This window comes from Bos indicus, chromosome 16 (assembly GCF_029378745.1).
Source record: "Bos indicus isolate NIAB-ARS_2022 breed Sahiwal x Tharparkar chromosome 16, NIAB-ARS_B.indTharparkar_mat_pri_1.0, whole genome shotgun sequence".
Classification (NCBI taxonomy): domain Eukaryota; kingdom Metazoa; phylum Chordata; class Mammalia; order Artiodactyla; family Bovidae; genus Bos; species Bos indicus.
This window is the reverse complement of record NC_091775.1, coordinates 17,309,635-17,323,148: the sequence shown is the minus strand read 5'-3', so window position 1 is coordinate 17,323,148 and position 13,514 is coordinate 17,309,635. Positions and strand designations below refer to the sequence as shown.

The 13,514-nt window shown below is 34.9% G+C and overlaps 1 non-coding gene across 1 annotated transcript; it reads left to right on the top strand.

Annotated features, from left to right (window-relative positions):
* Positions 1-11,158: 11,158 nt before the first annotated feature.
* On the top strand, positions 11,159-11,266 carry LOC139176593 (U6 spliceosomal RNA). Its single transcript, XR_011561049.1, has one exon. It is a non-coding gene; the product is annotated as a U6 spliceosomal RNA (small nuclear RNA).
* The last annotated feature ends 2,248 nt before the right edge of the window (positions 11,267-13,514 follow it).

Below are 13,514 nucleotides of genomic sequence, written 5' to 3'. Positions count from 1 at the left end.
CGATATTTCAAAGTCCAAGAGGAATTACATAGAAACTATTCTTTCTATTACCAACTAGAAATGAGATATCTGGCCTGTAACAGATTGCTTTTGAAATTCTTTATGATGTTGTATTGTCAAGTTTTAAGAAATATGTTGTGTTTTCAGCTTTTACAATTTTTAAATTGCAGTGGTCCATCTAAGCATTGTGTGGTTAAAATCAAGAATGATATAGAAAACTTACCTGTATTTATTTTCAGTAAAATTTTTTAAAGTTTATTTGCAAATTTATGTAACATAGAGAAATTTACATAGAAGATGCATGCAAATCTTTTAATTCATCCCCCAAAATGCATATGCATACACTGAATAACTGATTTCCTCCATTTTTGTACATATATATGACAAAAACATTTAGAATAAAAATTTGGACTTTAATAAATCTAAATAATAAAGTTATAAGTGCTCACATATTTAATATATACATATGTTTTGCATTATTCAAATAAATAAAAATCTGTTGATATTTTAATTCCAGTTCAGGTTGACCTACATAATATCAACATAATTTGGTTTAAAAATGGCTTTTAAAAAATTCTGGCAAGACAAATAGACATTAATGTTTTCACTGAACTGATTTAGTATTCAATTGAACTAATTTTTAAAAAGATCTGTAATGACTATAGGCAATATGCAAAATTATATTTTATGGCAACAGGTTTATTTAAGTTTTTAAGTAACTAGTGATGATAGAAGTTATGACAAGGAAAAATATAGGAGTTTTAAAATATCCACTTGTATTGTCTCCATTAGGACATGTGTATGGATAAATAATTTTATCACATAAATATGGAATATATTGGATAAATTAATAAGTTAAAATACCCTCATTGCAATGCAGAAAGTACAGACATCTGTATTACCAATTTAAAAAATTTATATTTATTTATTTTTGGCTGTGTTGTGTCTTTGTTGCTACGTGCAGGCTTCTCTCTAGTAGTGGTGAGCAGGGACTACACTCTATTTGTGGTGTGAGGGCCTCTCATTGCTTTGGCTTCTTTTGTTGCAGAGCATAGTCTCTAGAGAGTTTTGGCTTCAGTAGTGGAAGGGAAGCCTGGATGGGCTGCTGTCTATGGAGTCGCACAGAGTCAGACATGACTGAAGCGACTTAGCAGCAGCAGCAGCAGCAGTGGAAGCACATGGACTCAGTAGTCGTGGTTCCTAAGCTCTAGAGCACAGGCTCAGTAATTGAGGTACATGGGCTTAATTGCCCAGCAGTATGCTTTTGAACTGTGGTGTTGGAGAAGACTCTTGAGAGTCCCTTGGACTGAAAGGAGATCCAACCAGTCCATTCTAAAGGAGATCAGCCCTGGGTGATCTTTGGAAGGAATGATGCTAAAGCTGAAACTCCAATACTTTGGCCACCTCACGTGAAGAGTTGACTCGTTGTAAAAGACTCTGATGCTAGGAGGGATTGGGGGCAGGAGGAAAAGGTGATGACTGAGGATGAGATGGCTGGATGGCATCACCGACTCGATGGACATGAGTTTGAGTGAACTCTGGGAGCTGGTGATGGACAGGGAGGCCTGGTGTGCTGCGATTCACGGGGTCGCAAAGAGTCCGACACGACTGAGCGACTGAACTGAACTGATGTGGGATATTCCTGGACCAGGGATTCAACCTGTGTCTCCTGCATTGACAGGTGCATTCTTTACCACTGAGCCACCAGGGGTGCCCCATATTACCACATTTTATAGGATACAATAAATCAATTGGTGCAAACTTACATTAAATAACAATTGAAAAGTGAGATCTCTTGGAGTTATATATTTTGTTTTACAAGGCATTAGCAATTTTAATTACAAATGTTTGATATTGACCCAATTTTACACTAATCCCCATGATATTTAGCTTATGAATTGGCAGTGTGCATCCTTTTATGCTGTTTAAATGTCACATGTGATTTAACTGTGTGTAAAACTTGGTCCCTCTTGGCAGCAAAAAGTAGACTATTAGTGAGAAAAATGTTCTTAATTCCTTCAGAATTTCTGCTTTCCCATGTTTGCCAATCAAAGATGCTCAATTTTAAATATTTATCAACATGAAGACCATACATTATAAATGATCTCTGAGAGAGATTAGTTAAAATGTTAAGTAGTATTTAATGGTAATAAATGAGAAGTGGTAACAGCTGTCCTTCAAACAAAGATACAATATTCCTGGACCTTCTTAATTTTCATGAATCAGCAAGGAAAATAAAATATAGTATTCATTATAGAGTTACTCAGTTGCACTAGAGGCCCTTCCTCCTTTCTTTTCTTTGCCCACTTTGTTTTCTTTTTCATCTCAATCTTCTTGTGTTTCTTCATCTTCCTATGTTTCTTCTATTTCATATTCATATTCCTACTTTTTTCTTTTTCTCCTCCTCCTCTTTATTATTTTTTCTTTTTTCCAAGTAATGGCATTAACAAACAGCAAGAGTAAAACAAAACTAATTTAAAAATGAGCTACCTTTATAAATGCATTATTGTATATCTTAATAACAATTCACATATTAAAGTGTTTTGCAGGTGTTTCTAAACTAGTTGAATAATTGTTAACCAAATAACTGCTTTTGTAAGATCAATAATTCTATTATAAGGTTGCAAGTAGCTAAGAAACAGAAATGAAGATTCAAGCAAAGTGAACATCACATAAAATATAAACAACACAAAGCTGCTTTATCTCAAAAATAAAAGGAATTGTTATATAAAACCTAACGCTATACAATAATGAACATTATGAGATTACTCTTCTGCTTTTATTAATGTTATTTGAAGGTCTTCAATTCACATAACTAATTTCAGATTTAGCTTTAATGGTAGTATTAATATTCTATATATAATAGCGGGTGTGTTCTCAGTTGTGTCCAGCTCTTTACGACTCCATGAACTTTGGCCTGCCAGGGTCCTCTATTCATGGGATTTCCCAGACAAGAATACTGAAGTGGGTTGCCATTTCCTGTCCAGAGGATCCTTCTAACCCAGGGATCACACCTGTGTCTCTTGCATCTCCTGCATTGGTAAGTGGATTTTTTACCACTAGTGCCACCTGGGAAAACCATTTTATATATGATAAATCATAAATATGATTCAATTAGACTTAAATGTTCATGGCAGAAAATAAATCAAAGAAATACTCCTTAACTTTTTGAGACATATAGTCCTCTAAAATTTGTTGAAAAATTGAATTTTGTCTAGGAAATGCAAATGCATTCATTGTATGTGCAGCTTATATTTTATCTGTCATACCTAACACTGTTAAAAATGAATCTTTCTTAACTGAATTGTTGCCTCATATCTACTTTTGACATCCGCAGGATGTATGTTGTTTTGGGTACTGATTCCTTGCTGACCACGAGTTATTAAAATGGAGTCAATTAATTCATCTCCATTCAGTCGCTCAGTCGTGTTTGACTCTTTGCCACCCCATAGACAGCAGCACACCAGGCATCCTTGTCCACCACCAAACCTGGAGCTTGCTCAAACTCATGTCCATTAATACAGCCCATGGAATTCTCCAGGCCAGAATATTGGAGTGGGTAGCCTTTCCCTTCTCCAGGGGATCTTCCCAACCAGGGATTGAACCCCAGTCTCCACATGGCAGGTGGATTCTTTACCAGCTGAGGCACAAGGGAAGCCCAAGATTACTGGAGTGGATAGCCTATCCCTTCTCTAGAGCATCTTCCCAGCTCAGGAATCAAACTAAGGTCTTCTGCATTGCAGGAAGATTATTTACCAAATGAGCTATCAGGGAAGCCCATTAATTAATTAGTTTATGCCAAATTATTAAACATTAATTTAATAAACAAGATTATATATATATTTGCTATACTCTACTATACTATATATTTATCACTGAGGTTAATTTGATTTATAAGTGTTTAAATTCAATTAATTTGTCTCTTTCCACTGTAATGATATAATGGCCTATTACCAGGCCTTGAATATCTGAGTTATATCTGATATTGCATGAGAATATCTTTCAAGCATATATGCAAAAAAAAGAAAAAAAAGTATTGATATGATTAAAAAACAAAAACAACAACAACAACAAAAAAAACAAAGGTATCCTGCAGCTAAAAAGCTAATATATTGTCAGAGGATAACAAAAGTATTGAAAAGCACAACAAAATTTTAAAAAGAGATCTTCTTAAAAAAATATATATGTGATAAACTAAAGAAATCCTCCTACTAAATGAGATCATAGAATTAATTAAAGATGCCTTAGAAATGGAAAGTGAGAAAAGGGCACAAATTAAAATTAAAATTTTCACAAAACTCGTAGAAAAATATTTAACCTCACTGTTATAAAAAATAAAGGTAACTGATCTCCTTTTGACTATGTAAGTTTTTAAAAGACACAGATTTGAGAAAAAAATGGGTTTAGGATTAGAACTATCACAGATTTTCAGTGGATGTGAAAAATGATACAAACTCTCTAGAAAATTTTTTAATTCAGCAAAGAACTATATTAGTTTAAGCTGCTTTTTTTTTTTTTTTTTTTGGTTATCCATTTTATTTTATTTTATTTTATTTTTTTGTGTTTCCCAAATCGCCTTCTTTTTTTTTTAATTTTATTTTATTTTTAAACTTTACATAATTGTATTAGTTTTGCCAAATATCAAAATGAATCCATCACAGGTATACATGTGCTCCCCATCCTGAACCCTCCTCCCTCCTCCCTCCCCATACCATCCCTCTGGGTCGTCCCAGTGCACTAACCCCAAGCATCCAGTATTGTGCATTGAACCTGGACTGGCATCTCGTTTCATACATGATATTTTACATGTTTCAATGCCATTCTCCCAAATCTTCCCACCCTCTCCCTCTCCCACAGAGTCCATAAGACTGTTCCATACATCAGTGTCTCTTTTGCTGTCTCGTACACAGGGTTATTGTTATCATCTTTCTAAATTCCATATATATGCGTTAGTATACTGTATTGGTGTTTTTCCTTCTGGCTTACTTCACTCTGTATAATAGGCTCCAGTTTCATCCACCTCATTAGGACTGATTCAAATGTATTCTTTTTAATGGCTGAGTAATACTCCATTGTGTATATGTACCACTGTTTTCTTATCCATTCATCTGCTGATGGACATCTAGGTTGCTTCCATGTCCTGGCTATTATAAACAGTGCTGCGATGAACATTGGGGTACACGTGTCTCTTTCCCTTCTGGTTTCCTCAGTGTGTATGCCCAGCAGTGGGATTGCTGGATCATAAGGCAGTTCTATTTCCAGTTTTTTAAGGAATCTCCACACTGTTCTCCATAGTGGCTATACTAGTTTGCATTCCCACCAAGAGTGTAAGAGGGTTCCCTTTCCTCCACACCCTCTCCAGCATTTATTATTTGTAGACTTTTGGATCGTAGCCATTCTGACTGGTGTGAAATGGTACCTCATAGTGGTCTTGATTTGCATTTCTCTGATAATGAGTGATGTTGAGCATCTTTTCATGTGTTTGTTAGCCATCTGTATGTCTTTTTTGGAGAAATGTCTATTTAGTTCTTTGGCCCATTTTTTGGTTGGGTCATTTATTTTTCTGGAGTTGAGCTGTAGGAGTTGCTTTGTATATTTTTGAGATTAGTTGTTTGTCAGTTGCTTCATTTGCTATTATTTTCTCCCATTCTGAAGGCTGTCTTTTCACCTTGCTTAGCATTTCCTTTGTTGTGCAGAAGCTTTTAAGGTTAATTAGGCCCCATTTGTTTATTTTTGCTTTTATTTCCGATATTCTGGGAGGTGGGTCATAGAGGATCCTGCTGTGATGTATGTCGGAGAGTGTTTTGCCTATGTTTTCCTCTAGGAGTTTTATAGTTTCTGGTCTTATGTTTAGATCTTTAATCCATTTTGAGTTTATTTTTGTGTATGGTGTTAGAAAGTGTTCTAGTTTCATTCTTTTACAAGTGGTTGACCAGTTTTCCCAGCACCACTTGTTAAAAAGAGGCATATTTTGGTTCAGAGAACTAAAAAGAGATATAAAATTTAGGACTCAAACAAAATAGAAATACATATTTTTTCACATAGTCTGAACATGTGCAGTGGTATGGCAGGTTCAGTTCAGTTCAGTCGCTCAGTTGTGTCCGACTGTGACCCCATGAATCACAGCACTGCAGGCCTCCCTGTCCATCACCAACTCCCAGAGTTCACCCAAACTCATGTCCATCGAGTCAGTGATGCCATCCAGCCATCTCATCCTCTGTCATCCCCTTCTCCTCTTGCCCCCAGTCCCTCCCAGAATCAGGGTCTTTTCCAATGAGTCAATTATTTGCATCAGGTGGCAAAAATATTGGAGTTTCAGCTTCAGCATCAGTCCTTCCAATGAACACCCAGAACTGATCTCCTTGCAGTCCAAGGGACTCTCAAGAGTCTTCTCCAACACCACATTTCAAAAGCATCAATTCTTCAACACTCAGCTTTCTTCACAGTCCAACTCTCACATCCATACATGACCACTGGAAAAACCATAGCCTTGACTAGATGGACCTTTGTTGGCAAAGTAATATCTCTGCTTTTCAATATGCTATCTAGGTTGAGCATAACTTTCCTTCCAAGGAATAAGCATTGGCAGGTAGTCAGTTCCAATTCATGAGACTATGCAGTGATTGATGTCCTTTCCTTTTTTTATCTTTGTCACCATCTCCGAGAGTATTATTGTTATCACACTGAATAACATGGTTTACCACTACATCTGTACAACAGGAAGAGGAAAAGTAAGAGATTGCATGCCTACTGTGCTAAGGCCAAGATCTAGTCAAAGTAACTATAATTTCCAACTATATCCAATTGCTTCACACTTAGACACATAAATATAGCTATCTGAAGGTAGCATGGGTCAAATATTTCTCTAAGTAGCTTACTAGTTAGCACAACAACTTTAGAATTAGTGATAGTTTCTTGTTTTCAAGCAATTGTGTGTGAAAGTTACCACATCCAAAAGACTTTCCTGGTCATAGTTCTTAAACTTATGGATTTTTCTCCTATATTTAATGCTGCCTATGTTCTGCTCATGGAGAAGACAATGGCAACCCACTCCAGTACTCTTGCCTGGAAAAATCTCATGGATGAAGGAGCCTGGTAGGCTGCAGTCCATGGGGTCGCTAAGACTGGGACACGACTGAGTGACTTCACTTTCACTTTTCACTTTCATGCATTGGAGAAGGAAATGGCAACCCACTCCAGTGTTCTTGCCTGGAGAATCCCAGGGATGGGGGAGCCTGGTGGGCTGCCATTTACGGGATCGCACAGAGTTGGATATAACTGAAGTGACTTAGCAGCAACAGCATGTTCTGCTTAACTTTCTCTGTCATTGTCAATTAAATAATAATTAATTCCATGCCACCTGAACACTTATTTTGATCCATGCACCTGGGCTGACAACCATTGTATATATAAATAAAAATAATGCAATGCATTTCAAGAAGATTCTGGGTGACAGTTCTTTTACTTTTGGTTTCAACAAATGTCCTGCTTTTAGCAGTAGGCAAACAATTGTTTTTTCCTTACACTGAATTTTCAAATTCTGTGTTTTCACAAAATTGTTATTTTATGCTGCAGTCAGTTTTTTTTTTTTTTTAAGCAGAAGTCTATTTCTTTCCAATTATGTCTGCAAACTGGCATTCTGACTGCTTCCTGTAGAGTTACACTCTCCATAGACTGCAATGTGCTTTCCAAGTTATCATAGGTGGCAATTACATCAACTTTATTCAATGGTGTAAGAAAGATCATAAGTCATTAAGTCTGTGTTCATCGTTTCCTTGCTGTCCAATGCCAAATAGCAAGCTACTGACATATATATTAAGTTTTGTTTGAGCAACACTCCAATTTCAAAATTCCATTAATACTTCATGTATTATCTAGGTGAAAGGCTAAGCTGATATAACAAAGATACCGCAAAGTAGAGTTATTTACATAATAAAGATTTAATTATGTTTTCACCAAGGTCTCATGAAAAGCTGGTGATGGCTGTAGTAGCCATTGGATCCATGGTAAGCAATAGCCCTGTAATAATGTCCTTCACCCCATCATGCCCCTTCTAACTCTGGTTTCACTAAAATTGTTTTCATTATTCAGACAATGAAAAAAGACAAATACACGATGCAAGCAATGAACTTGGTAATATACTCAAGAAGCAAAAGGATAGAAACAATAACAACAACAACAAAATGAAATCAAAATAAGTAAATGGGGTCTCATTAGCAGTATGACTAATGATATACAATCACTATTAAAGCTCATAACTTACTACGGGGGAGATATTTACTGGTGACTGAATATTCATAAGCCCCTCCATATTTCTTAGCATCTTTGCAGAAATGTTTGCCTATGGGAACAGTTATGACCAATAGGAAAATTAGAAATCATTCTGCTTCATCCATGGAGAAACATTTAGAGGACTATACTTGAAATTGTAATTTGTTTTGCTTCTGGTATATTGGCCATTGAAGACTGACCCTGAGATGACAAAGTAGCCAAAAAAAAAAAAAAAAAAAATCCAAGTGGTCCTGATTACTGAGTCATCACATGACTTATTCATGCCATGGACAGTCATCAGAAATACACCAGAGTTTGTAGGTGGTTCAGATGATACAGAATCTGCCCGCAAAGGAGGGGACCCAGATTCAGTCCTTGGGTCAGGAGATCGGTCTGTGGGTTGTGAAGGATTCACAATTTTGTCATGATAAATTAGCCTGATAAATCTGTGATGATGTCTTTTTGGAGTTTTGTATATAATCCTCTTTTTATATATTTTTTCTTTGTGTTTTGCCTTTGATAGGACTGATGTTTTACCTTTTTTCCTGTATACTGATGAACATTTGCATTTATTTTTAAAGGTTATGATAAGAATTTCACATGAATATTGAACCTAGTAAAATCTAAAGTATAAATAAATCCATATTTTAATTGTCTTCCTGAACATTTTTGGAGTACTTTAAAATATTTTAATTCTAGTGAATTTTCTACAGATTATAATTTAGTCTTCTCATATTTTTTATATTTTAATATTTGTTATTTTTTTTTTTAATGCAGTTAATGATTATGCAATATTTAAATTTCCCTAAATATTTCTTTGGTTACAATTGATTCCTGCCTATCAGTCCGTCCTTTCTGATATTATATTCTTTCTTCTTTTTTTTTAATGTTAGTCATATTTTTATTTATTTTATTTTATTTTTTAACTTTACAATATTGTATTGGTTTTGCCATATATCAACATGAATCTGCCACAGGTATACACGTATTCCCCATCCTGAACCCTCCTCCCTCCTCCCTCCCTATACCATCCCTGTGGGTCGTCCCAGTGCACCAGCCCCAAGCATCCAGTATCGTGCATTGAACCTGGACTGGTGACTCGTTTCATATATGATATTATACATGTTTCAATGCCATTCTTCCAAATCATCCCACCCTCTCCCTCTCCCACAGAGTCCAAAAGACTGTTCTATACATCAGTGTCTCTTTTGCTGCCTCTTTAATTATCTGTTAGTTAAGGCCATTTGATAATAAACTCTATCTAGCCTTTTCTTTTTCCCTGAATATATTTATATTTCAACCTCATCCCAAAATAAAATTCCCTGAAGTTAAACCTTTAGGCTAAAAGATATTTTCTATCATCATTAAACTTATTTTTTTTTTGTTTGCCCTATTTTTCTTCATCTCTTATTAGTTTTATTTGTTTTTTAATATAAAATTTCCATATTTCTGGATCTTTTATAGATATTTACTTTATCTTTGATGTCCTGCAGTTTCACTGAAATGGTTTTTGTGAACTTTCATTTATTTTGCTTGTATTTTCTAAGTTTTCTCAAATCAAAATGAAAATGTATGACCAACCTTTATACTTTGATCATTATTCCCATTACCATTTGGCATCATTCTCTTTTCCCTGGGATTCTGATTAGATGTGTAGTATAAATTATTTCTCTATTCTCCATGTATCAACATTTCTATCACATCTTTTTGTTCTATAGATCTTACATCATTTCTGAGTCATTTCTTCCTATACATGATCTTTCAGGTGTTTCTTGTCTGCTATTCTGTGTTTCCCCATTTGGTTTTTTAATTCAGTTTCATTATGTATGCATATGTTGAGAAGTTTTATTTGATTATTTTCTCCTACGTCTGATGAACTTTATAATCTATTTTTCCTATGCTTCCTATTTTATCCAAACATACACATTCAACTGATCTTCAACAAGGGTGTCAGGTACATACAATGTGAAAATGATAGTCTCTTCAATAAATGGTGCTGGGGAAACTGGATTACCACACGCAGAAGAATGAAACTGGATTTTTGTCTCATGCCATATACATAAACCAACATAAAATAAATGAGCAATTTAAGCACAAGATTTGAAATTATAATACTAGAATGAAACATTGGATAGATACAGTCATTTTTTCCATGCAAACTATTTTCCTCATTTTTGTTATAGTCTACTTAGTGCTGAACATGTTTCCGTTTTTATTTTACTTTGTAGGGAAAAGCATTTTACTTTTCCTTAGAAAATCTTTATAAACAATTGAATGTTTGACCATAAAATTGAGGACAAAATTTTGAAAGAGTGTTGGAAATCCATTTTAAAGAGTTAGCAAATACAGGTTGTGCTGAAATATTTTGACAATAATTCAACTACTGCAAGTACGATTGATGCTCCATTTTTAGTTGCATAGCTTTTGTTTTAAAGTGTTTAGTGCCTATATATTATGACCATATATCATGCATTGTGGGATGAATTGTAAGTAACATTAAAAAAGCCTTGGTCCAAATTCTCCATTCAAAGGACTTGAAAAATAAGGTCATGGACATTAGTAACCATATTACACAATAAAAATGAACAGCATAATTTGACAAAAATAAATAGGAAAAACTTGAAATATAGGCTAAATTAGTAAGTTATATGGACAAAAAAAGACTCACCTTCTAGACAATGTACATAAACACAAAAATAAACAAATGGGACCTAATTAAACTTAAAGTTTTTGCACAGCAAAGGAAATAAGGTGAAAAGCAGCCCTCAAAATGGGAGAAAGTCATAGCAAATGAAACAACTGACAATAATTTATTTCCTAACTATACAAGTAGCACATGCAACTCAATACCAGTGAAACAAACAACCCAATCAAAAAGTGGGAAAGAGTGTTCACTTCATCAACACATGTACTAAAATTGAAACAATACAGAGAAGATTACCATGGCCCCAAGCACAAGAATGACAAGCAAATTTGTGAAGTGTTCCATAATTAAAAAAAAAAAAAGTGGCAAAGTGACTTAAATAGATACTTATCCAAAGAATACATACAGATAGCTAATAAACACGAAAAGATGCTTAATATAGCTCGCTATTAGCAAAATGCAAATCAAAACTACAATAAGGTATCCCTTCACACTAGTCAGAATGGCCATCATCAAAAATGTCTACAAACAATAAAGGCTGCAGATAGTGTAAAGTAAAGGGAACCCTCTTGCAATATTGGTGGGAATGTAAACTGACATAGCCACTATGGAAGACAGTATGGAGATCCCTTAAAACCTAGGAATAAAACCACCATATGACCCAGCAACCCCATTACTAGGCATATACCCTTAGGAAACCAAAATTGAAAAACACACATGTACTACAAAATTCATTGCAGCACTAGTTACCATAGCTAGGACATGGGAGCAACCTAGATGACTATCAACAGATGAATGGATAAAGAAATGCTGGTACATATATGCAATGGAATATTAAACTCAGTCATGAAAAGGATTGCATTTGAGTCAGTTCTGATGAGGTGGATGGACCTAGAGTCTATAATACAGAGTGAAGTAAATCAGAAAGAGAAAAACAGTATCATATACTAGTGCTACTAATGCATATATATGGAATTTAGAAAGATGGTACTGATAAAATTATTTGCAGGGCAGCAATGGATACACAGACTTAAGGACACAGTGTGGAGGAGGGAGGAAGGAGAGGGTAGGATCTATGAAGAGAGTATCATGGAAACACACATCACCGTATTTAAGACAGATAGCCAATGGGAATTTGCTATTTGACTCAGTGAACTCAAACCAGGGCTCTGTAACAACCTGGAGGAGTGGGATGGGGAGGCAGTTTCAAGAGGGAGGGGCCATATGTATATCTATGGCTGATTTATGTTGATGTTTGGCAGAAACCAACACAATATTGTAAAGAAATTATCCTTCAATTAAAAATAAATAAATTAAAATTTAAATAAAAGAAAAAAGCAAGGATACAACATCAGTCCTGTATGCTTTGGAATTCAGGTGTGATTTAAACAAGTGTTGGACAAAGGAGAAAATGAACTGCTTTGAGTTAGAAAAGGTTGGAAATGAAATAAACAAAAAACATGTTGGATTTATATGAGGATAAATAATAGTAAAATCTAATAAATCAGGGAAGAATGCTGACTATGAAGACAGAGCCATACATGACCTTGAGCAAATGCACAATAGTTGTAAAAAACAAGGAACAATTAAATTAAACATGTGTCAACTGAGTGACTGTTTTGTGCCAAACATTTCACTAGGTTCAGAGTTTAGATTGATGAATGAAAAAATCCATACTCTCCAAGGGGTAGAAATCTAAACCATGAGCTAAAGAAGTAAATCACCAATTACCAAACAGCAGGATAAATGCTTACACAAATTCAGTAGTTGCTTAGGAGCCATAGAAGAAAGTGCATACCTCCACAAGTAGGCTTAAGTATATATGATTGTATATTTCTATTTATATTAATTCATTGTCCTACAGTTAGCATTAAATTATAATTTTTCTAAGGCTTTTGGTATTTGGAGCTTACATTACTTAGGATAACAGAATATGTCAGAATATTTGGCATTACAGTAAGTGTTTAGTGTATACCAAAGATGTAAATGATTTTAAAGAAGAGATACCAGAAAAAAGAGGGGGTTGGAGAACAAAAGGAGAAAGAAAAAATAAGAGAATATGTAGTGCACTCAACAGAGTATAAAATGTAGCTAAAATAAATAGGACCTTGATATTTATGCCTTCCTGCTATTCTGTAATAACTCATAATATTTACTGATAAATTAAATCATTTATCCATGCATACACATGCAGATTGTACATGGGTATGCCTGTATATGTGCATGCATGTACCCATGCTGACATACATATATAATACTCCATTCATTCATTAGTCTGTTACCAATTTACTGATACATTCAAACATTTATTCATAGAACTCGTGTTATATTAGGAGTTTTATATATATTAAAGAAGGCTGAGGGCCGAAGAATTGACGTTTTCAAACTGTGGTGTTGGAGAAGACTCTTGAGAGCCCCTTGGATTGCAAAGCAATCAAACCAGTCAATCCTAAAGGATATCAACCCTGAATATTCATTGGAAGGACTGATTCCATAGCTCCAATACTTTGACCACCTGATGTGAAGAGCTGACTTACTGGAAAAGACCCAGATTCTGAGAAATATTGGAGGCAGGAGGAGAAGGGGACAACAGAGGATG